The sequence below is a fragment of the Pan troglodytes genome, chromosome 20 (assembly GCF_028858775.2).
Source record: "Pan troglodytes isolate AG18354 chromosome 20, NHGRI_mPanTro3-v2.0_pri, whole genome shotgun sequence".
NCBI classification, from domain to species: domain Eukaryota; kingdom Metazoa; phylum Chordata; class Mammalia; order Primates; family Hominidae; genus Pan; species Pan troglodytes.
The window spans coordinates 34,612,024-34,636,336 of NC_072418.2; the positions used below are offsets into that span (position 1 = coordinate 34,612,024).

Sequence of the window (24,313 nt, forward strand, 5' to 3'; positions counted from 1 at the left end):
TCTTTAAATCTAAACAAACTCACTGAAGCCCAAGATAAGTGTTCAAAATACCCAGTGGGAAGAAAGGAGCCTCTCTTTTCCCTTCTTGCCCAATGCAAACAGCAATTTTAAAATTGTGTGCACTCACACGATTTTAAAACCTAAAACTCATCCTGCCACTTTGGACCCTAGCTTCCTTGCGTCTCCTTTCACGTGTGCACAGAATTCTGAAGTTTGTAGAGCTTTTTCAACCCATCTCAACTTATATGGTGAGCACAGCCGTCTGTGAGCAGAGCAGGGTGAGCTCAATACACATGATACAGGCTGGGACACAAAACACAAGGCTCAGGGAAGACAAGGAGTTTGGCAACCCTCATGTCTTTTTAAAGAGAGGAGCTGTGGTTAAACCCAGCTCATCTGGAAAAACCCAGCACTCATTTCACTGCCTGAAGCCATCTATGACCCGACCTCTCTGCCCAGACAGCTTTCCTTAAAGAGGATCCTCATTACCCTTCACAGAAAACATCTGTTTAGACAGATGTTCCAGGAGGTCCTTGGCCCAAGTCCACTTTCTTGTCCCAAGGCTTCCCTAACGTCCATCATCCCTGTTTAAAAATTATTTTTATTGAAGTATAATTTACATGCAATATAGGCAATCTGCTTTAAGTGTACTGACCTTTTGTTAAGTTTTGGAAAATGTTTACCGTTGTGGAAATGATGCAGGACAGGAAAGACCCAAAACTAGGGCTTAGCCTGGGAAGTTTCTTGGTTTTGCCCAGGAAAGAATTCAAGGGGGAGCCGGTGGTATTAGACAGCAGCTTCTATTGAAAAGGCCATGCACAGCAGCAGAGGGACTGCTCCTTGCAAAGCAGGGCCACCCTACAGACTGTGTGCCTGGACATGCAGCTCAGAGGCACCTCTGCAGACATATTTATACCCACTTTTAATTATATGCAAATTAAGTGGCAGATTATGCAGAAATTTCTAGGAAAAGGGTGGCAACTTCCAGGTCACTGGGTCATTGCCATGGAAACGGGCAGGGTGTTGCCATGGAGTGTGGCCATGGCAATGGCAAACTGACATGGCACAATGGTAGGCATGTCTCAAGGAAAGCTGCTTCCACTCCACCCCTGTTTCAGCTAGTTCTCAATTTGGTCCAGTGTTCAAGCCCAACCTTTGGAGTCGAGTCCCACCTCCTACCTCAGAACCACCACCATAATCAGGATTTAGAATGCATCACCCCAAAATGTTTCTTCATGTCCCTGGCCCCTTGCTTTCAATCTCCTACAGCTCCTAGTGAGTATTGATAGTTCAGTCACTATAGTTTTTCTTTTTCTAGAAATTTGCCTAAGTGGAATTATATAATATGTACCAGCTTCTTTCTTATATCTGGCTTCTTTTACTTGGCATGCTGTTTTTGAGAGTTAGGCATTTTGTTGTGTGTTTGATTAGTTTGATTTTTGTAGTGTGTTTGATTTGCTGTGTGTTTTTCTTTATATTGCAGAGTAGTATTCCACTGTATGTATATACCATAAAATGATTTATCGATGCTCCAGTTTTAGACATGCAGGTAGTTTCCAGCTTAAGACCATTCTGAATAACGCTGCTATGGACATTTAGGTACAAGTTTTTGTGTTACTATGTTCTCATTTATCTTGGACAAATATCTAGGAGTGAGATTTTGGCCCATATGATAAATAGATATTTACATTATAAGAAACTTTCTATTTTTTAAAGTGGCTATATTCCTGCCAGTAATGTTTAACATTCCAATTGCTCCACATCCTCACCAACACTTGGTATTATCAGTCTTTCTAATTTTACCATTCTTGTGTATGTATAGTAGTGTCTTGTTGTGGTAGTATTTGCATTTCCTTAGAAACTAATGATGTTGAGCATTTGTTCATGTCCTTAATTGAGATTCATAATATTTTCTTTGGTGAAAGGCCAGTTCAAATCTTTTGCCCATTTAGATTGATTATCTTCTTATATTTGAGTTGTGCCAGTTCCTTATATATTCTGGGTGTATCTCCTTTTTCAGATATTTCTAGCAAATATATTCTCATAGTTTGTGGCTTGTCTTTTCATTTTCTTAGATATGTCTTTCAAAGACTAAAAGTTCTAATTTTGATAAGTCATTTATTCATTTTTTCTTTTATGGTTTGTGTTTTTTGTGTCTTATGTAAGCAATTTTTACTTAGGCCAAGATCACAGGGTTTTCTTTTCTATTTTCCTCTAGAAGTGTTAATTTTTATGTATAATGTGAGCTAAGAAATGAGGTTTATATTTTCCATGTGCATATATTGTTATTTCAGCATGTTACACCTCTCAATGTATATAAGTCTTTTCTATTTTATCTCAGTAATAATTTGTAGTTTTCAGAATATGCCTCTCACATTGTTTATTTTATTCCTATTAATATTTTTCATACTATTATAAAAGGTATTTTAAAACTTTGCTTTATAAAAATTTGTTGTACATTTTTATTTTTATTCCTTTTTTAATTTTTAATTTGTGGGTACATAGTAGGTGTGTTTACTTATGGAGTACATGAGATATTTTGATATAGGCATGCAGTTCGTAATAATCACGTCACAGAAAATGGGGTATCCATTCCCTCAAGTATTTATCCTTTGTGTTACAAACAACCCACTTATACTCTTTTAGTTATTTTTAAATGTAGAATCAAATTATTATTTACTGTAGTCACACTGTTGTGCTATCAAATACTAGGTCTTTTTCATTGTTTCTGACTAATTTTTTACACATTAATGATCCCCACTCTCCCATGTTGTATATTTTTATGTCTAGACCATATATTCTGTTACATTGCTAAATCGACTTATTAATTCTATCTTATTTTATAGATTTCTTGGATTTCCTCCATAGATTATCATATTATCTGTATGTCTTTTATTTGTTTTTCTTGACTTACTGTCCTATATGGGACCTCCACTTTAAATTTTAATCAAAGTGGTGAAAGCAGACTTCCTTGCCTTTTTCCCAGTTGTAGGGGAAGATTTAATCTTTCATCATTAAATAGGAACTTAGCTGTAGGTTTGTCACAGATACTCTTAATCTAGTTGAAGAAGTTCTCTATATTCTTAGTTTGCTAACAGTTTTTATTCATGAATTGCTGCTCAATTTTGTCCAATGCTTTTTCAGTATCTATGATTGCAATTAGTTCCTGCTATGCTATTTAAAATCTTGCAAGAAAAACCTCAGTGCTTATGGAAAAATTGGGGTGACAGGCACCACACTAAAAAACTTTATCAGTGACACACACAAGAAAAGAAAAGATGAGAACCTAATAAAAATGGTACCACTGTTTTCCACATATTACTACATAGCTGATTTCAGCTCAGTGCAGTTTTTTGCATTCATCTAGTTTTCCTTGATAGCAAAATTGTGCATAAGCAAACACAAAATTCAAATTGTTCTTAACATGTGAATTGCATTGAAACAAATTCACATTTCAAAACAAGTGTTACAGCAGAATTTATTGTAAAAGTTTGTGTTTTTTAGTTTATTAATAAGGTAAATTGCAATGATTAACTTTTGAATGTTAAACTAGTCTGCCATTCGTTGGATAAGCCCATTTAGTCATGATATATTATTATATTTGTATTTTTCTGGATTTAATTTGTTAAAATTTGTTAGGGGTTTTTGGATGAATATTTATAAGGCGTGTTAACGTGTAGTTCTGTTTTATAGTAATGTCTTCTTGTTATTTTCATATCAGATTAAGGCTGGCTGTGTAAAATGATTGAGGATATATTTCTTCTCCTATAGTTTCTGGAGCGTTTGCATAGAACTGGTATTCTTTATTCTATAAATAAACAGTAGAATTCATCATTCAAGTAAACTAGGCCTGAGATTTTCTTTGTCAAAAGTTTTCAAATGATGAATTCCATTTCTTTAATAGATAAAAGCCTATTCCGGTTATTTGCTCCTTCTTAAGTATGCTTCGATAATTTGTATCTCTCAAGAAATTTGACAATTTCTTACAAGTTATTGAATTTACTGACACAAAGTTATTTCTCAGATCTCCTTATTATCCTTTCAAAGTCTGTGGGATATGTAGTGATGTCTGTTCTTTAACTCCTAATATTGGTAATTGCTGTGTTCCTTTTTCCCCTTCTTTTTTATTATTTAGTCTTTTTAAATTTTCTTCATTTATTGATACTTTGAAGAACCAAATTTTGTTTTCATAGATTTACTCAATTATCTGTTTTCTATTTTATTAATGTCCAGTCTTTATAATGTTCTTTCTTTCTGCTCACTTTGGGTTTCAGTTGCTCTTCGTTTTCTAGTTTCTTCAAGTAAAAATTCAATCATTGAGTTTAGTTTTTTCTTCTTTTCTAATGTAAGCTTTTAAATATAACAAATTTCCTTAATTATCACTTTATCTACAACCCACACATTTTGATTTTTTAAAATTCAGTTCATACTATTTCCAGGCCATAATGTTGTTTTATTTTTCCTGTGATTTATTTTTTCACTCATGGATTTTTAGAAGTATGTTTTTAAATTTCAAATGTTTGTGGTTTTTCCAGATACCTTTCTGTTATTGATTTCTAGGTTATTTCCAGTATGGTCAGAGAATATACTTCTTATTTTTCAATTTTTTAAAAATTTATTTAAACTTATTTTATGACCTAGAATATGAGCTACCTTAGTGAATGACCCATATAGACTTGAAAAAATGTGCATTCTACTCTTTTAGGATTTTCTCTAAATGTCCCTAAATGTCACTCAGTTTTGGTTGATTGACAGTGGTGTTCTGGGGAATGTTTAACTGAATATCTGGAAAGAAAAAGTCCTGATATGTAGTATTTGATACCTTCTGTGAATATGCATTCTTATCAATGCTGATTTTAAGCTAACAATGTGCTGTCACCACATTGTGCTGTCACAAATGAAATTGCTTTCACTAGCCAGTGCAAGCTAGTTCTAGCACACCACAGTGATTGTGGTATTCAAATCTTCTGTATCTTTGTTGCTTTTTGTCTGTATATTCTTTCAGTTACTGAGAGATGAATGTTGCAATCTTGAACAATGATCACTGATTTTTCCATTTCTCTTTTCAGTTCTTTCAGTTTTTGTTTTAATGTAATTTAAAGCTTTATGAAGTGTACATGCATTTAGCATTTACGTGTGTTATAACTTCTTGATAAATTGATCCCTTTATCCTTATGAAATGTACTTCATTATCACTGGTAACTTTCTTTTCTTTGAAATATTTTTCTCTGATACTAACATAGCTACCCCCACCTTACCTTTGATTAGTGTTTATATGGTGTAGAATTTTTCATTCTTTTACTTAAAATTTTTTGAATAATTTTGGATTTACAGAGGAATGCAAAGATAGTACTGAGATTCTCTGCATAACTGTCACTCATCTGTCCCTAATGTTAACATCTTAAACAACTATGGCAGATTTGTCAACATTAAGAAATTAACATTGGTGCATTATTAGGAACTAAAGCACATTTTTTACCTGGATTTCCCCAGGTTTCCTACTAGTTTCCTTTCATGTTCCAGGAGTCTATCCAAGAGTCCACATTTGTATTTCGTTATCGTGTCACCTTAGTCTCCTCTGGTCCACGAAGATTTCTCAGTATTTTTATTGTTTGTCATTGCCTTTATGCATCTAAAATGTACTAGCCAGGTATTTTGTAGACTGTTTCTCAATTCGGGTTTGTCTGACATATTCTCATGTTTATCCTAGGATTATAGAATGTGAGGTGTCCTCATTACATCTTTTAGGGGCGGAAATGATAAAAATGACACTATTACTGATGTTAACTTTGATCATTTGATTAAGTCTGCCAGGTCTCTTCACTGTAAAGTTACTATTTTTTTTTCCATACTGTATTCATTGAAAGTGAGTCACCAAGTTCCCAGAATTAAAGAATTAAGTTATACTTCCTAGAGGGGGGAGAGTATTTATATGTAAAGTTATAGAGTTATAGGTATGTGTGTGTATACACATACACATACACATACACACACACACCTATAATTTTATATTTAGATATACATATATAAATATATATACTGTACATGTATATACACATAATGTTTATTGTATAAAATTATTCAAACATTTGTCCCTTTTCCCAACCCCTTGCTTATTTGTAATTTCTTTCTCTAACAGTGAGAAACTTGGCTTCCTTTATTTATAAATTACTAATTTTTATATGTAAAGTAGTTTTATAATTGCTAAATATATCCCTGTGAGAAACACATTTACCACCTAAGGTACTGTGTTTATATATAGTTTTTTTGTTGTTGTTTTTATTTAGGTCAGCCCCTTTTTTTCTTCATCCCAGTGGTGATATTTTGTCATATTTGTAATACAGTTAGATTCATTTGTCAAGGTCTACATTCCATCCTGGGATCTTTCAATATCCTGGTTGACTTCTTAAAGAATATCACATACTGTAAAGTTTTCTTTGTAGTGTACAGTTATGTTGATTTTGAGATAAAAAAGCAGTACCATCTATCTACCACCCAAGAACCATACAGAATAGCTTCATCCATTCTAAACATTTTCTTCTCTTTCTTGTTATAGTCAATGCCTCCCCACTCCCTAACCCCTGGCAATCCCTGATACGTTTTCTGTACCCATAATTTTGTCTTTTCTATAATATTATATAAATAGAATCAGAAAATAAGTAAACTTTGTGTCTGACTTCTTTCATTTAGCAAAATGCACTTAAGATTTATTCATTTTGTGTAAATCAATAGCCCATTTCTTTTTATTGCTGAGTAGGGTTATTCCATTGGATAGCTATACTGCAGTTTGTTTATTCACTTATCTGTTGAAGAACATGTCGGCATTCTTTTTCTTTTGTCCTCTCTGTGCCCTGTATTTAAAGTGCATTTCTTTTAGACAAGTCGTGTTTTTATATCCAAGCTGACTTTTTTAATCAAAATATTTAGACCATTTACATTTAGTGTAATTTTTAATATGATTAAGTTTATCATCTTGCTATTTGTTTTTTAATTTTCCCATTTGTTCTTTTTTTCTGTCTTCTTTTGGATTAGTTATTTTTTAACTACATTTTATTTCCACTACCACTTTGTATTTTAGTTTTCTAAAGTTTACAACATGTATTTTTTAACTTACCAATTTACTTTCAAATATCATGCCACTTAACATACTTTATAAGAATCTTAGAACAGTATACTTGCATATCTTTCCTTACAGTTTGCAATTGTTCTTATATGTTTAATTACTTTTATTATTAACTTTTAATGTGAAGTTCCAAACTAAGAAAATGGCCTCTAACCATAAAGAACAGGATCAAATCCTGGCTTTCTTACTCACTCACTATGTAATCTTAGGCAAATCACTTTACATGTTTGTTCCTCAGTGTCATGGTAAAGTTGTCTGTAAAATAACAAGCTTGATATGAAGAAAAAGTAAAATAAGCCATGACATGCATGCCACACCATAGCTGGCACACATGAAGCAAAGGGACACAGTATCCCTTCTAGGCCAAACACCAGAAAAAGTTTGTCGGGAGTGGAGAGCTAAAAGTGAACAGTTTCCCACCTCTGAGCACACTCATTGCTTGCTACTCATAGTCTGGCCCTCTGTGACACCAGGAAACAACAGCAGATGCCAAAATGAACCACAGCAGCAAATTAAGGGTGCCCATCTGTGTCAACACCAACAGACATAACTGTTTCTATTCCAAGAAGGAAATTAAACTAAAAATCAGTTGTACTTTATGTGAGCTCCCCAAATCACAAAGACTCAGTTACTAAGGAAACTTGCTTCTGCAAACTTCAAGTGTTGAACTTAAGTGGTGAGTGGTTTTGTCTGCAGACACCATGTAGGATGCCTGCTGGAGACTGGGGGCTTCAGAGCTACCTTATTTTCTTACTTCCTGGGCCAGCTGGCTGCCTCTTCTCCTGAGCTGCTAGCTTTCTTCTGGAGGGATGGATAGGCTAACGCACTTGTGAAGTAAGCTCTGGGTTCAGACACACCTGGGTGTAAATCATGGCCCATAATTCATTAATCATAACCCTGTGGAAGCCACTTAGCCCCACCAACCCTCAGTTTCCTAATCTATAAAATGGGAATAAAAATGAAACTTAATGAGATAATGCATTTTAGCTAAGAAGAGTAGTGGGATAATATTCTAAAATATTAGCCAATCTTCCCTGCTCTTCCTCTCTTTCATTTATCCCTCAGTTCATTTTGTTTCTATCTCTTAGGCCCTGGGCAGAATACAGCAGCAGAAAGCAGGCAAAGAAAGGAGTCTTTTCTCACTGTAGATTTCCAGAAGCCTAGGCCCTAGGGCAGGGGCAAGTCTCAGAGGACAGATTCAGGAGAGAGAGAGATGATGAAGGGCCAGGAGTGTGGGCTGTCAGATTGGAAACCAGTCTGAGTTAAATCTGGGAGGAATGAAGGAAGGGAAACAGAAGGGTGAGGGCTTTGTTTCCAGGCCAAGTGCAAAGAGGCAGCACAGCCCCAATCAGTTTTGTGGGATCCACCAAATGGCTGTAGAAGGAAAGGGAGAGAAGAAAGGGCCCAATTGCCTGGGCCAGCCTCTGAGTTACACTGGCTGGGTAGTATGTCCGTGCACACAGGCTCCAGGTCAGAGGGAAGCCCAGGATGAGGCAGGACCCACACAGTGGCCCCTCCACACCCAGAAGTTCAGAATGCCAAGCTTGATGGAGCTCGTGGGCAGGACCAAAACCTCCTTGGAGGTGACCTGCATGGACAAACCTCCAAGGGCCAGAAGAAGGGTGCACAATTTAGCAAAGAGATGTCATCAGAGAAGGGAGGGTGGGATGTGAAAATTTCTCTCTGCTCTTCTCCCTCTACAACTGCATTTTGCTGAATTTGTGCAGGTTAAATAAGCTTATTTCACAATGTGACTTGACAGTAATAATAACACAATCATGACACACAACCAAGGTTTCAGTTTTTGGCAGGGATTTAAGCTGTCCAGAGCTTTGTTGTGATCATGGGTGCATTTAACATTCCCGACAATCTGCCAGGCACCAGGGCCTGGCTATGAGGGAAGGAACTCCTACAATTCAGAGTCCCTCTCCTTCACTCAGCATCCTCACCAGACCTCGTGGAAGGAAGAAATCCTCTTTAAAAGCAGTGATATTCATGCTTCAGCATTTACTGAGCACCTGCTGTATATTGGGACCAGGAAGAGACCCTGCCCTCATGAGGCTGTCAGTCCAGAGCAGTAGATGTACATTAATCAGTTAAAGGCGAAAGTACCCTCACAGTGACTAGTTTCTAATGAGCAAACAGAACTTGTGGAAGGCTGGCTTCCCCCCATGGCCTCTTATAAGTGTTTAAAATAAATCAATCAATCAGTTAATTAGTAGCTGTTCACTGAGTCCAGCCTGGTAGTCCAGGGCTCCCCTGGCCCAAGTGGTCTCTATGGAAGGTGCAGACACAGAGGCCCCATGCAGATGCCGTAACAGATGTGAGAGCATTTGGCAAACAAGAAACTTCCATCAGACATGACAATTTCTGCTATGATGCTTATTGTTATTACTGCAGTCATTGTTGCTATCACCGTCATTAATACAAGCAGTGCTTGTTTGAAGGAGACGGCCTGATTGGAAAACAGGACCAGGCTTGCACTCAGGATCAGGGTGTCTGCAGGGAGCAATGAGCTCAGGACGGAGCCTCAGCCTTCACTTGATTTCTCGCCGTTCCTGGGTCTCTTCTTACCACATCCACCATGTCTCTGGGCCCTTTACCGCTCACTAATTATATTTTCATTACATCCACTTACCCCTTTTACAGAACCAAGTGTGTTTTTTTTGTTAGTTTTTTGTGCTGAGACAGGATCTTACTCTGTCGCCCAGGCTGGAGTGCAGTGGCACCATCATAGCTCACTGCAGCCTCGAATTCCTGGGCTCAAGCGATCTTCCAGCCTCAGCCTCCCAAAGCACTGGGATTACAGGCCTGAGGTACCATGCTGGACCTGTGTCTTTAAAAGAAACATTCTACAATTATCACCAATGGGAAGCCGCTATTATTAGACATAGATAGGAAACAACAGTTCAATAAATACAACGATTAAACATTATTTGTAAATTGTAGCTAAATTTAGCCCCATGCCCCAGCTCTGAGGTAGGTATCACTTAACAGAAAGCCTCAGGATGGAATGAAAAATGTAGAGGGGTAATTTTCTCATCATGGAATCCACGTCATTTGCTACTTTGTGCCTCAGCTTTAAGTCTCTGGCCAGCCATTTTCTCCTGTTGTGTGCAAGTTGATCTAAAAATCCCCACCCAGGCCCCATCCCACATTCCTGCTTCCTGCCCTCAGGGCACCTTGCTTGGCTGCTGTTGAATCAGCCTTCTCTCCTTTCTGTTTTTTTTAAATTAAAATAGAATTTGTTTATTTTTATTGATATATAATAATTGTACATATTTATGAGGTACTTGTGATACTCTAATACAGGCATACAATGTGTAATGATCAAATCAGGGTAATTAGCATAACCATCACCTTGAATCTTTATCATTTCTTTGTGTTAGGAACATTGCTAATCTTTTCTCCTAGCTATTTTGAAATACACAATATATTCTTGTTAACAACAGTCACCCTACTGTGCTATCAAATGCTAGAACTTATTTCTTCTAACCGTATGTTTGTACCCATTTACCGACCTCTCTTCATTGCCCTGCCCACAGCCTCTGGTAACTATCATTCTACCCTCTACTGCCATGCAATCAACTTTTTAGCTCCCACATGTGAGTGAGAACATGTGATATTTGTCTTTCTGTACCTGGCTTATTTCACTCAACATAATGACCTCCAGTTCCATCCATGTTGCAGCAAAGGACAGAATTTCATTATTTTTACTGGCTGAATAGTATTCCTTTACCCATTCATTCATGAGCGGACGCTTAGGTTGATTTCATGTTTTCGCAATTGTGAATAGTGCTGCAGTGAATATGGGGGTGTAGGTATCCCTTTGCCATACTCATATTCTTTCCTTTGGATAGATACCGAGTAGAATGATTTTATCTCCTTTAGTGCCTTACCCCTGTTCCATAGAGTCACCTCCCAAATAGGCCACCTCCACATAACCCTGGGCTCCAGCTCTGCTTTCAGGAAAATGTAGGATAAAGCATGGTATCTTTCTAGCCCCTAAAACTGCCTTGTGAACCCCAAAGACATGAGTCCTATAACACCATCTCCATTACCTGTTAACTGTGAAACCTGGAACAGGTCAGTTAGTGTTTCTGAGCCTGCTTGCTTGCATGAAATACTGGTAACTGTGCTTACCTTACAAATTAATAGGTGGACTAAATGAGCCGACAGCATACAGCAACAGTTTTAGGAAAAGGCAGTGGTTAGGCTGGGCATGGTGGTTCATGCCTGTAATCCCAGCACTTTGGGAGGCTGAGGCGGGTGTATCACGTGAGGTCAGGAGTTCGAGATCAACCTGACCAACATTGAGATCCCATCTCTACTAAAAATATGAAAATTAGCCGGTCGTGGTGGTGCATGCCTGAGGTTCCAGCTACTCAGGAGACTGAGGCATGAGAATTGCTTGAACTCAGGAGGCAGAGGTTGCAGTGAGCAGAGATCACACCACTGCATGCCAGCCTAAAGGCCCGAAGGACAGCGCAAGACTCTATCTCAGAAAAACAAAACAAAACAAAACAAAAAAACAGTGGCACACTCAAGGAGCCCACCCAGGTGCCTGGAGACTGGCTTTTGGCCTGCAGGTGGTGGTGAGGCAGTGCAAGTGTGACAGCTGCTGACAATGAGATACTACCTGCTTTTGCAGAACACACAGATCTATAGGCCAGTGTCAGCCATGGGGCGGTGCTCACCTGGCGTTTGTTGTGGTGCTGGCCCAGCTGTCCGCATTGTTGGGGATGTTAGAGTGGCCCCTTCTGGGTGGAAAGTCGAGGTCCGGGAGGTATCTAGGTAGCTGTCCTCTGTCTGATAAAGGATCCTTGGGGCTGTCTGTCTGGCCACTCCGGAAACCACGGGCCATTGCAGCTACTAGCTCAGCCCTGATGGGGAGACCCGCAGATTGGGCTTGAGTCCTTCCACTTACTCTTCTCTTTCTCTGCCTCATCTATTACCACTCCCTGCTGGCCTCCTCTCCTACCTGCAGCCCCTCCTGTGCATCCAGCTGGAGGTCTGGCCACACCAACAGCTGACCTGGTTCCCTAGACTTTCCAGCCCATGTCTTGGACATGCAGTTCCCACCCTCTGCTTCTCTGCAAATTCATCGTCTTCCTTCTGAGACTCCTGTCCCTCAGATCTCCTGCAGAGACCTCATCTTGCCATCTGATGACTCTGGGATGCACCTCCCCCCTCAGCCTGTGGATTCCTAGAGGGCAGCACCTAGTCTCTGTTAACTGCCCCCTCAAGCCCAGATGCTGTGAACAGGAGTCAGCGTTGGCTGTGTACCTGGCTGCCTCTCTGCCCCCCGCCCTCGACTACCTCGTCCCACTCTGCCCTGGGGGTGGCTTCAGATGAGTGAAGCTCAGCTCTGGACACATTGGAACAGTTGCTGTTCCCCAACTGTGTCAGACCCATTGCTGCCCTTTGCACATTCATGAGCTCTAATAATTACTGCAGGTCCTCACACACTTGTCATTCAGGTCTCAGTTCACATGTCACCTCTTTAGAGAACTTCCCCGACTACCCATTGTAAGGTTCCACTCCCTCCGTCTGAAATGATCTGATGTGTTTTCTTAGTAATGCACGCTCTGCCTCCACTCTAGAGCATGAGGACTAAAATCCTGCTTATCCTGTTCCCCCTCTACCCCCAGGTTGCTGGCACAGGGCCTGGCCCATAGGAAGTATCTACATGTATTGAATGAATGAATGAATGAATGAATGAATGAATGAATGAATATATAAACCAATCAATGAAAAAACAAACCAATCCTACCAAAAGCCTCAAGACAGACACGGGTGGGAGGACTGGGTAGGCATTACCATCTCCAGTAACAGATGAGGCACTAGAGTCAAAGAGGGCTCCCCAGTGAGAGTGACAGCCTGGAGCCAGCAACACTGCTGTTTTTCCCCTGGGCTCCTTCTCTGACCCACCTCTACCCACCAGTGAACCCCCGCTGGACATCTGGAAAGGGCATCTTCTCCATCCCTGACATCACTTTGGTCAGAACTGCGCTGGCCTCACTTTCTGATTCATAATTCAGCACCAGCAGCTCACTGCTCCAGTCAGGGGTGAAGCCTCCCATTCATTCAAGATGTTTCAGAATGCCTGCTGCATTACCCCAGAGGCAGCACAGGGCTTGGTACAAAGGTGGATGCATCACAGGCCCTGCATCCCCGGTATTGATTTCTATATGTATATCCCGCCTATTAGACTGCCAGAATTTATCAGGCAGAGACCAGGTCATTATTTCAGAATTTCTTTCTATTTTCCCCTTTCCCTAAAATCTGAAGGTGGGGTGCTTCTGGAAAAACAATGCAGGATTATAGGTAGACTTTTCTATAAAATAAACATGATGGCATGAAAGTACTAAAGGAACCAAGATGACATCTTGGTTCTAAAATTATTTTTAGAAAATAATTCATTCAAGAATTGATAAATAGCCCTAGTGTGATAGAGTGTTTGGGGGTGTTTTTTGTTTGTTTGTTGGGGGGCAGTTATTATAAATTGTCTTTTATTTTAAAAAATAGTGTCATATACTATATTATAATTAGATAGCAATTTTTACAGTTTTATTGAAATATAAAGGATACACAAAAAACAGCACATTTAAAAAATGTTTTACTTTAAGTTCTGGGATACACGTGCTGAATGTGCAGGTTTGTTACATGGGTATACATGTGCCATGGTGGTTTGCTGCACCTATCAACCCGTCATCTAGGTTTTAAGCCCCGCATGCATTAGGAAATTGTCCTAATGCTCTCCCTCCTCTTTCCCTCAACCTCCTGACAGGCCCCTGTGTGTGATGTTTCCCTCTCTGTGTCCATGTTTAATGTGTACAATTTGATGAGTTTGAAATATGCAAACACCTGTGATACCATCCCCAAAATCAAGGTAGTAGGTACACTTAACATCTCCTGGAGTTGCCATGATGCTTTTTTCTTTATGGTAAGAACTCTTTGCTTGTTTGTTTGTTTTGAGACAGAATCTCGCTCTGTTGCCCAGGTTGGAGCACAGTGGCGTGATCTCAACTCACTGCAGCCTCTGTCTCCTAGACTCAAGCTATCCTCCCACTCCAGCTTCCTGATTAGCTGGGACTACAGGCATGAGCCCCCATGCCCAGCTAATTTTTTTTGTAGTTTTTGTAGAGACGGTGTCTCACCAAGTTGCCCAAGCTGGTCTCAAACTCCTGGGGTCAAATGATTCACCCGCCCTGGTCTCCCACAGTGCTGGGATTACAACATGAGCTACTGTGCCTGACCTGTGATAAGAATCCTTAACATGAATGAGATCCACCCTCTTAACAAATTTTGAGTGAACAACATTGTTAACCATAGGCACTATGTTCTACAGCAAATCTCTATAATGCTCATCTAGCATAACCAAAATTTTATACCCACTGATTTTTTTAAATATGGTGAATAGACAACTATTTTCTCTTTACTCCAAACCCAGAGCTTCTAAGTTGGGGTTCTTAACCTTGGGATTGAACCTGACCTGCAATCTATGCTGGGATCCACAAAAATGCTTTTTTGTTTGTTTGTTTGTTTTTGTTTTTTTGTTTTGTTTTGTTTTTGTTTTGAGACAGGGTCTCACTCTATGGCCCAGGCTGGAGTGCGGTGGCACGATCTCAGCTCACTGCAACCTCTGCCTCTCGGGTTCAAGTGATTCTCCTGCCTCAGCTTCCAGAATAGCTGGGATTCTAGGCACGCATCACCACTCCAGGCTAATTTTTGTATTTTTAGTAGAGACAGGGTTTCACCATGTTGGCCAGTCTGGTCTTGAATTCCTGACCTCAAGTGATCTGGCTGCCTTGGCCTCCCAAAGTGCTGGGATTACAAGTGAGAGCCACCGTGCCCTGTCCGAAAAATGCTCTTTCTATTGCTGCTTGGTGGGTAATAATACTGCTTTCCAAAGAGCTCTACAGTTTGCAACAAGTCCCCTCCTGGCTGTGGCATGAGAGGTGCTTCCTGAGGGAGAGAGAATGCATGTGATGAGCGGATCACACTACAGTGTGTGACTTGCTCACTGATTCCAGCATTCGGTTTGGGCTAAACTGTGTTCTTTCCATTATCTTGGTTTAAAAATATAGGGTTTTTTTTTTCATTTTTTTAAAAATCAGGATTTTATACATACCTGGAAAATTAGGAAGTGGGGCCACACTGGGCCTATAGTTCTCCAACCAGAGCTGAGCCATGCTCTCCCCAGCAGATGGGCTCCTAGATCCTGTCTGCTCTGGTCCTCACCTGGCCTGCTTTGCTCTTTAGGCCTCTTTGTCTGTGACCCTGGTTGATAAGAACCATGCTTCCCAACCTTCCCCCCTAAATACCCTAGACCACAGATCACCCCTCCACAATCAAGCAACTCTGGGAATAGTCAAGGTTCCTGCATAAGCACATTATTTTGAAGGCTTAGGTTTCATCTTGTAAAAAATGTGTGTTCCATTTTATTATATAACAGGGCTATGTATATTTTAATTAAAATTTATATGTTTTTCTTCCCAATGTATGGACTAAAAGTGTCCCTCCAGGAAGATGTGCCAGGCTGTTCTGAGGCTCTGAGTGTTCCAAAGGTGTTAGCTCAGGGTGCCTTCTCTCCAGTTTGAAAAATACAGTCTCTCCCAGTATTGTTGCTCATCATGTCTTTAGTTCCTTTTTAAAATCTTCCAAGTTCTTAACTTTTGGGCACTTTTTATAATCAGAAATTAAATGCCCTTAATTTGGGGGAGTTGATCTGGCCCTCAGAGCTACAAGCCCCTGTGGGCTGGCCCCAGTGCTTGTGTGGGGAAGGGGCCAGGCCCCATGTCCACATGCGGCCTGGCTGGCTCGTGCGTGGAGCTCCTGAGCATCACACACTCAGCTTGCATAGCGCTGCCCTCGGAAACTTTTGCGGGTTATGGCTTATGAAGGGTTCCGGAGAGTTCAGACACAAATCGATAGCATGCATTACAAGAGAGCGTGAGCTAACAAAGGTGCTGGTAGGCCATGCATCTTAAAACAGCTTCTTGGGGACTTTAATTGTCGGGATGTTCAGGAGAAGAATATGACCTTACGGGGCATTTTCCAGAATAGAATAGTCTATATATTAAAAGGCAGCAAATGATTCATAACTGGTTAGCGGCGGGGCCTATGGGTCCATGTTTCCCATGTGAATTTTTTTTTCTGCATTGCAAACTCTTACATTAAATTGTGATAAATGAAGAGTGGGGGCTACTCATACAAATCAATGACTCTAGTGTGTGTGTCATTAGCCTGAGAGATGCAGGCAGCGGTCAGTCCCATAAATCATGTGATGATCTGCTGTCTGCAACACGATGCAAGCAAGCAGGCACATTAGGGAGGTTAAGGAATGAAATTAATCTGTGCATTTTCCTCTCCCCCTGCCTCCTTCCCCATCACCTGGTCATACGGAAAGAATTAAAATCACATGATCCGAACTAAACCAGCTCCAGAACAGTAAATTGGTTAAGTTTGACTTCACCTTTCAACTCCGAGTTAATTATGTATTAGGGGATTAATTTATTCACAGACACTGGGAAGGGAAATGGAGAATGGGAGAAACCTGCCAGGGCCTCTCATCCAGATGCCAAAGTTATTAATTGCTCTGGCTGTGCCACAGGCTACCTGGACAGACCCTGGGGTGGGGGGCTATGGGATCGGCCATGGATATGGCGGGGTCTGTCCTGCTCTGAGGATCAGCCAGCTTGGGTTGCAGAAGAGGCCCCAGTCTGTGCTCCACAGGGATGCTTGTGATGCTTGGTTGCTGGAGTATCTTGGAAGCCTACGCTAGAAGGAGCCTTTCCCCAGGGTGTGTAGCCAGATTACACTTCAGATGGTAACTGATACCTCTTCCAAGGCCACTCGCCTTGCCTGGAACTCCTCCAGTGAGAGGCAGCTCTCCATTTGCGAAACTACCCATTTTACACATGCAACTCTGATTTGCACAACTCAAGGGTCTTACTCCACCCCCTTGGGATCATATGGAATACCAGGACTACGTCTCCCATGCATACATGATGCCCTCTGTTCACCCAAGGACAGGGAGCATGTTCTCCTCAAACGTCCTCCGGGGTGCCTCTCCAATGGCAGCCTTTGGAGGCCTCTTGCCTTTGTGGTCTTCCTGGGAGGTCAGTCTTGATCTCTCTTCTGTGGTGCGGTCCCAGCCGAGTGAGAATAGCTGCAGGTGCAGCAGTACCCAGGGGCTCCTGGAGATGAGACCTGGCGCAGATAGGGGAGCTCCTTTCTCAGTGCCGCTACCTGGTGGTGATTGGGCATCAGATCCAGCAGGAAACCCCAGGAAACTCCTGCATATTTAAGGGTCATGTTTGACCACACCAGAAACAGCCTCTCAAAAGAGTCCAAACGCTAGCATCATCTGCATGGAGCCATGCAAGAGAAATTGTTAGGTATATTTGTCCATTTGTTGTTAAGACAGAAGGATGCTGAATGGATTTGACACAGACCCTTTGCTTATAAAAACTCACAACAACCAACATGAATGGTAGCATTAATGCTCTGTGGGTGAACAGCACTTCACAATGTTCTAAATGCGTTCCCATGTGTATGGGATATTGTTTAATCTTCCCAGCAGTCCATGAGTTGGGTCCAGTGATTCCCATTTGACTCCCTAAGGAAACTGAGGCTCTGAGAGTTTAAAAGACTTGGCTGAGTTCACATGCCTGGGAAGTGGCTCAGCCACCATAAGATTCAGTTGCAGGAAGGATGGGACCATCTAGGGTCTTTCTTCCTATCAAATCTACAGATGGAAAGTTCTTAGAGTCCAAGCACCCATGACCGTCTCTAGAGGCTCTATGCAGCTCCCAGATCTGTGTGCTGTGCTCCAATAGGGTTACAAAAACAAGTTGAGCTAACATCTAAAAATTAAAAGCTTTCATAGGAAGAAGGGATTTTGGCTTCTCTTGAAAACTTGGAATCTGGCCATTGGGCTGACATTTCACTGTGGTGATACTGGGTTCATGATGAGTGATGGCTCCACTCAAAGGGGTCTGAGCTCTCACAGGCTCAAGAGACACGTTTTGGGCAGTACACACACTGAGACACTGACCCCCCAAATCCTCACTCTGCACAATGACCTAATGGCCCTCCTCTCACCCTCCCATAACCCAGTCTTACTGGTGCCCCCACCTTCTGGGGAACCCACACATCTCTGTCCTGCCCATACACTTTCTCTCTCTGTCCAAGCCCTTCTTGGCTTCAAGTCAAGCTCTGGTCATTTCACTAGCTCCTCTGCCAGCCTTCTCCTTCCTAAGCTCCAAAAGGATTTTTCAGCTGGTTGATGCAGGTGAGCACGCCAGAGCCAGATGCACCCTGAAGACATCTAAATCCAACCTTCTTGTCTGTAGTAATGAAATTAAGGTGAGACAGGTTGCCTGACCTTCTATGTCACCAACCCCATTCCCAGACCCTCTCCTGGCCCCAAGAAGCCACCCTGATCATGTTGCTATCTGAATGTTCACCTTGGTTGCTCTTTTGGGGAAAAAATACCAAAAACACAGAGAAAAGGGAAATATCGAAATCCGCAGCATTCAGAATTAACCAAAAATCAAAATTTGCCATATTTGTTGCAGAAGTTTAAAAAAAAATCAAGAAATTCTGAGTTCCATCCAGGAAGCTGGCTTCATTATACTCTCAAGATCTCCACACATCTCTTCCTGATCCCCTTCCATTCTCTTCTTCCAGAAGGAAGCATTATTGTGACTTTTCCTCCAAATCCTTCTAATCTATGTTTACACACACACACACACACACACATGCACACACGTTTTTAAATTACATTTTTTTTTTTGGTTATATGCATGTGTTTAGATCTACATAAAACACTTCTGCTTTTTTCCATCACCATTGCATTTTTCAGGTTGTTATGGTTTGGCTGTGTCCCCCCACTCCAAATCTTATCTTGAATTGCAGTTCCTGTAATCCCCACATGTCATGGGTGAGACCTGGTGGGAGGTAATTGAATCATGGGGGCGGGTTTTTCCTGTCCTATTCTCATGATAGTAAGTCTCACGAGATCTGATGGTTTTATAAAGGGGAGTTCCCCTGCACACACTGTCTTGCCTGCCACCATGTAAGATGTGCCTTTGCTCCTCCTTCTTCCACCATGATTGTGAGGCCTCCCCAGCCACGTGGAACTGTTAGTCCATTAAACCTCTTTCCTTTATAAATTACCCAGCCTCGGGTACATCTTTATTGGCAGCATGAAAATGAACTAATACAGAGGTCGACTCCCACCCTCACCTGTAAATCCAGCCTGGCCAAATCCCATCCTCTGAAGGATGTAGGATTTTGTTTCCCAGATCCCCTTTATAATTACTTAATTAATATTTTTTAGACAGAGTCTCACTCTGTTGCCCAGGCTGGAGTGCAATGGCATGATCTCGGCTCACTGTAACCTCCGCCTCCCAGATTCAAGCGATTCTTCCACCTCAGCCTCCCGAAGAGCTGGGACTACAGGCATGCACAACCACGCCCAGCTAATTTTTGTATTTTTAGTAGAGGCAGGGTTCACCATATTGGCCAGGCTGGTCTCGAACTCCTGACCTCGTGATCCACTCACCTTGGCCTCCCAAAGTTCTGGGATTACAGGCATGAGCCACCGTGCCCGGCCCCCTGATCCCTTTTTGATGGGCATATGCATTGTGGATTTTTTACTATCACCAATGAAGCTGGAACAAAACTCTGCATCTTTTCTGGGGTTTGCTAATGAGGTCTGCCTAGAGTTTTATTTACTCTCTAAATGTGTCATGGGTCCCTCTCCCCAGTGGGACTGAGACCTTCTGGGGGACCCTAGGGACCACATGTGAAGATACCCAGCACAGCCCCCAGTTGGTCCCTCAGTATTTTCCCTGGCATGTGTAGTCGCATCTCTCCCTTAGCTCTCCACTGAGGCTGCACGTGCTGGTCACACAGCCCTCCAGCTGGCTATGTCCCCACATGTAAGCCCCAGGGAGCCCCAGCCCACGGCCTGTGCGTCTCAGGCCCATTAAACCTCTCACTTTGTATTTCCTAATTCCTTTAAGAAATCCCAAACCTGTCTCCTTGGATAGAAATAAAATAAATGTAATATCTATTGCTATCGCTTAAACACAAATTATAGTATTTTTTATTAAATACTCTCTTGTCAAATGCTTGACATTCCTCATAATAGATAAAAAAACAACTAAAACTAGTTATTTTCTGTTACCTTAGAGGCTTGCAACGTAGTTTGTATTGTATTTACTTGTTATGTTCTGCTTGTCGCATTTCATTATAAGCACGTGAATTATTTTCCCTACTAAATTAAAAGGCAATATCCCCGCCCCCAGCTACCCTTGAGCTTGTATAAAAGGTGAAGATCTGGAGCTACGGGCTCTGGGAAGCCACCGGGTGATCAGGGTTACAGATCCTCTGCCAGCTCACAGTCCTCCTCTGGCATAGGCTGGCCCAGCCCCCGTGCTTGGTAATGGGGTCAGGGGAACCACCCCAATAAACTTTGTGGTGGGGAAAGGCTACATGTATCATTGCTCTAGCCTTACACTCTTTTCTTCCCACTGTTTCTTATCGTCATCATAGCATCCCTATAAGGCAGCAGGTTGGGACTACTGTACCCATTTTACAGATGAGGCAACAATCCTGAAAGGAACTTTTGAGTTATGGTCAGGCTTAGGGCTAGAGCCCTGCAGATTCCATCGCTTCCACCAGCACTGTTGCCACACACATGTGCCAACTGGAGGTTACCGTGCACTAGGCACTTGGGGAATCTTTTCATGTGCAATGCCTTCTTTGATCCTAACATTAGTTCCTTGAGGTAGAAGTATTGTTATCTCTCTTTTATAGTGTTTATGAAACTGCAGCTCATGGAGGACAAAGAAGTGCCTCTGGTTGTATAAGTTTCACATGCAAGAGCAGAGGTTGGAGCCAGGTCTGTCTGACTTTAGAGCCCAGTTCAGAAGCAGTGAGAAGAAACATCTTCAGCTCTTTGGGGTCACCATCTCTTTTAAGAATGGGACGAAATCTGTGCCCTGACCCCCTTCCCTCAGGGAGTGCCTATTTCTCACATCACTGGCATTTTACCTATCATTTTGTGAGCTGCTGGGACTAGCTGGGGCTCATGTCTGGACCCACACAAGTCCTGTGATCCAGGTCAGAAACTCCCTCATGAGAGCTTGGAATCAGATGCTTTTGTTGTGTACACAGCCTAAATCAATTGCAACCTCACCAAATGCTCTGTCTCCTGCCCTCCTTTCCTGCATAAGCTCTTTCTGGTAGCTTAGATTTTCCAGACTCAGAATTTGGAATGGGTTCCAGTGGAACTTGGGAGAGTGGAGTTTCTTACAGTGCTGGGATTTGACCTATTTTTCTCTGAGCCCATGGGGACTTGGAGAGTAATGAGCCTGTGCACCCCTGTCAGATCCTCCTGCTCTTTCAGTGCTACCCTCCCTCCCGTCATGGCACTTCTTTGAAAGAGGAGTTGATACCTGAGTAGTAATTCATGGTGCAGATGCACCGCGTTTTCCTTACCCACTCATCCACTGAGGAGCAGTTAGGTTGGGTCCACATCTTTGCCATCGTGAATTGCGCTGCAATCAACATACACCTCCAGGTGTCTTATTTATAAAATGATTGCTTTTCCTTTCGGTAGACGCCCAGTATGGGATGGCTGGATCAAATGGTAACTCTACTTTTAGTTCTTTGAGAAATCTCCATACTGTTTTCCCATAGAAGCTGTACTAGTTTACATTCCCATCAGCAGTGTCTGAGCGATTCCTTTTCACCACATCCACCCACACATCTTTTTTTTTTTTTCCTTTTAAAACATGGCCATTCTGACTAGGGTAAAGTGTTATCTCATTATGGTTCTAACTTGCATTTCCCTGATGACTAGCAATGTTGAACATGTTTTCATCTTTGTTGCCATTTGTATGTCATCTTTTGAGAAATGTCTACTCATGTCGTTCACTCACTTCATAATGGAATTATTTGTTTTTCTCTTGCTGATTTGTTTGAACTCCTTTTTGATTCTAGATATTGATCCTTTGTTGGGTGTACAGTTCCTTCAGATCACCTGCAAGCCTGGCAGGTTCTCCAGCCAAGAGCCCAGACAGGCTTGGTACCTGGCAGAAAGTCATGAAAGCTCAGTTTTCACATCTGTAAAATGCAGAACCCTTTCCGGGTACTTCCATGTCAATGAGAGAACTCTGACTCCTTTATTTCTAAGGACCACATACCTTACTATTTCTCCTCTCCCTACACATTTAGACAGTGGGCCTCTGGTTTGAACTGTTCTTGCTGCTTAATCTTACAGAGAACATTCTCAGGATTCCCCCTATCTTGATGTGTCTCTCTGCATCAGCCACTCCATCACCTGAAAGCTTTGTAGTAACACAGCACCTCTCAGCTGAGGCTTGCTTCTCTTACACAAGTGCTTCCCAGCATGCACTGATAACACTCGGCCACGCAGGGAGAGAGGAGCTGATAAGTCCACATGCACATCAGAAAATGATGCCTTTTAAATGCAACAGCCACCTTATTCTGGAGTTAAATCACAGCACTGAAAAATATCTACAGGTACCTATGGAGGAGGAAGATAAAAGAAAAAATACCTTTTTTTGGATGGAAAATAAGAAGCCAAGAAGAATAAGGTTTTCATGCATGGATTATGTCAAGGTCCCACGATTGCCACCAAGACCACCATGATGGAAGCATCTTCTTCATTGGCCAATGGACATCAGTGCAAGGATGGTCGTGCATGGAAAAGAGGAGGCAGAAGGGCGGGAGGGACCTGGTCAGCCTTCAGAGTGAGCAGACTCTAAACTGGACTTCTGCCTGGCCCATCAGATCATACTGCTCATGCAGTCTGTTTGGGTTTTGTTTCCTCTGGGGACCTCTTTCACTCCCACAAATATCCTACAACCCTTGAGTAGGAATTAAAACCCATCAGAGATCGAAATAGAATTGGTTATGGTAAAAGGGAGCTGAAACAGTGAGAAAGGGAGGAGAAGGGAAGAAAGATTAAGGCAGACAAGGGAACCTGTGGAGAGAGTGAGAGCTAGAGACAGAAGGAGAGAAGAGGCAGGGCCGTGGAAACAGACCCACAATCTCTCCAAGTCCTTCTCAAAGACACTGGAAGAGTTCTGGAAACCGAACAGGTATGGTACACGGCAAGTAGTGGAATGGAGAGCTCAGCCCATTTTCTGGATTTTTAGGGCTCCAGATCACACATCCTGGAATTTCTCATGTTGTTCTCTTTATCTTTATTACCCATCCCCGACCTAGATTTTCAGCCTGCAAAGGCACTCTTGCTTTCATCAAAACCAGAATTCCCACTGTGTTTTTGTCAAGCACCTTTGCCTTCCTCCTGGGATTCTCATCTGCCTTTTGTTTCAATTCTGTATCTGTCTGCCCTGTCTTCTTCTTCTTCTTCTTCTTCTTCTTCTTCTCCTTCTCCTTCTCCTTCTCCTTCTCCTTCTCCTTCTCCTTCTCCTTCTCCTTCTCCTTCTCCTTCTCCTTCTCCTTCTCCTTCTCCTTCTCCTTCTCCTTCTCCTTCTCCTTCTTCTTCTTCTTCTTCTTCTTCTTCTTCTTCTTCTTCTTCTTCTTCTTTTTTTGTCTCACTCTGTCACATAGGCCAGAGTACAGTGGCATGATTTCAGCTCACTGCAACCTCCGCTTCCTGGGTTCAAACAATCCTCGTGCCTCAGCTTCCCAAGTAGCTGGGATTATAGGCATGCGCCACCATGCCCAGCTAATTTTTTTATTTTTGGTAGAGATGGGGTTTCACCATGTTGGTCAGGCTGGTCTCCAACTCCTGGCCTCAAGTGATCCACCTCCCTCGGCCTCCCATACTGCTGGAATTACAGGTGTGAGCCACTGCACCCGACCAACCCTGTCTTCTTCTTTAGGTCAGAATTATCTTGTTGCCTTCACAGACCACAGCTGGTCGGCTGCTTCTTCCACCACTCTGATGCAACTCAACTCAGTCCATCGTCTCCACCCCATACAAGGAACCCCAGTTGGCCAGCAAGGTCTCCCTGACAGGGGAAGGGTTTCTCTAAGCTCAGAGGGGTTGACAAAGTGGAAACTGCCCACTCTGGAGGTGGCTTCTTCTCCCCAAGGCCAGCACAGAATTCTCCTGGGCTGTGGCATTCTCTTGGAGAGCATCTTGATGCAGATGAAGGGTGCTATATAAATCAATGG

The 24,313-nt window shown here is 42.1% G+C and overlaps 1 long non-coding RNA gene across 1 annotated transcript in view; it reads left to right on the forward strand.

The window, feature by feature from the left end:
* The first annotated feature begins 1,111 nt into the window (after positions 1-1,111).
* LOC134809010 (uncharacterized) overlaps positions 1,112-24,313 on the forward strand; it is a 36,091-nt gene continuing 12,889 nt past the window's right edge. The window contains exon 1 of the long non-coding RNA XR_010153491.1: positions 1,112-1,275. This is a non-coding gene — a long non-coding RNA (uncharacterized LOC134809010). The remainder of the gene's footprint in view (positions 1,276-24,313) is intronic.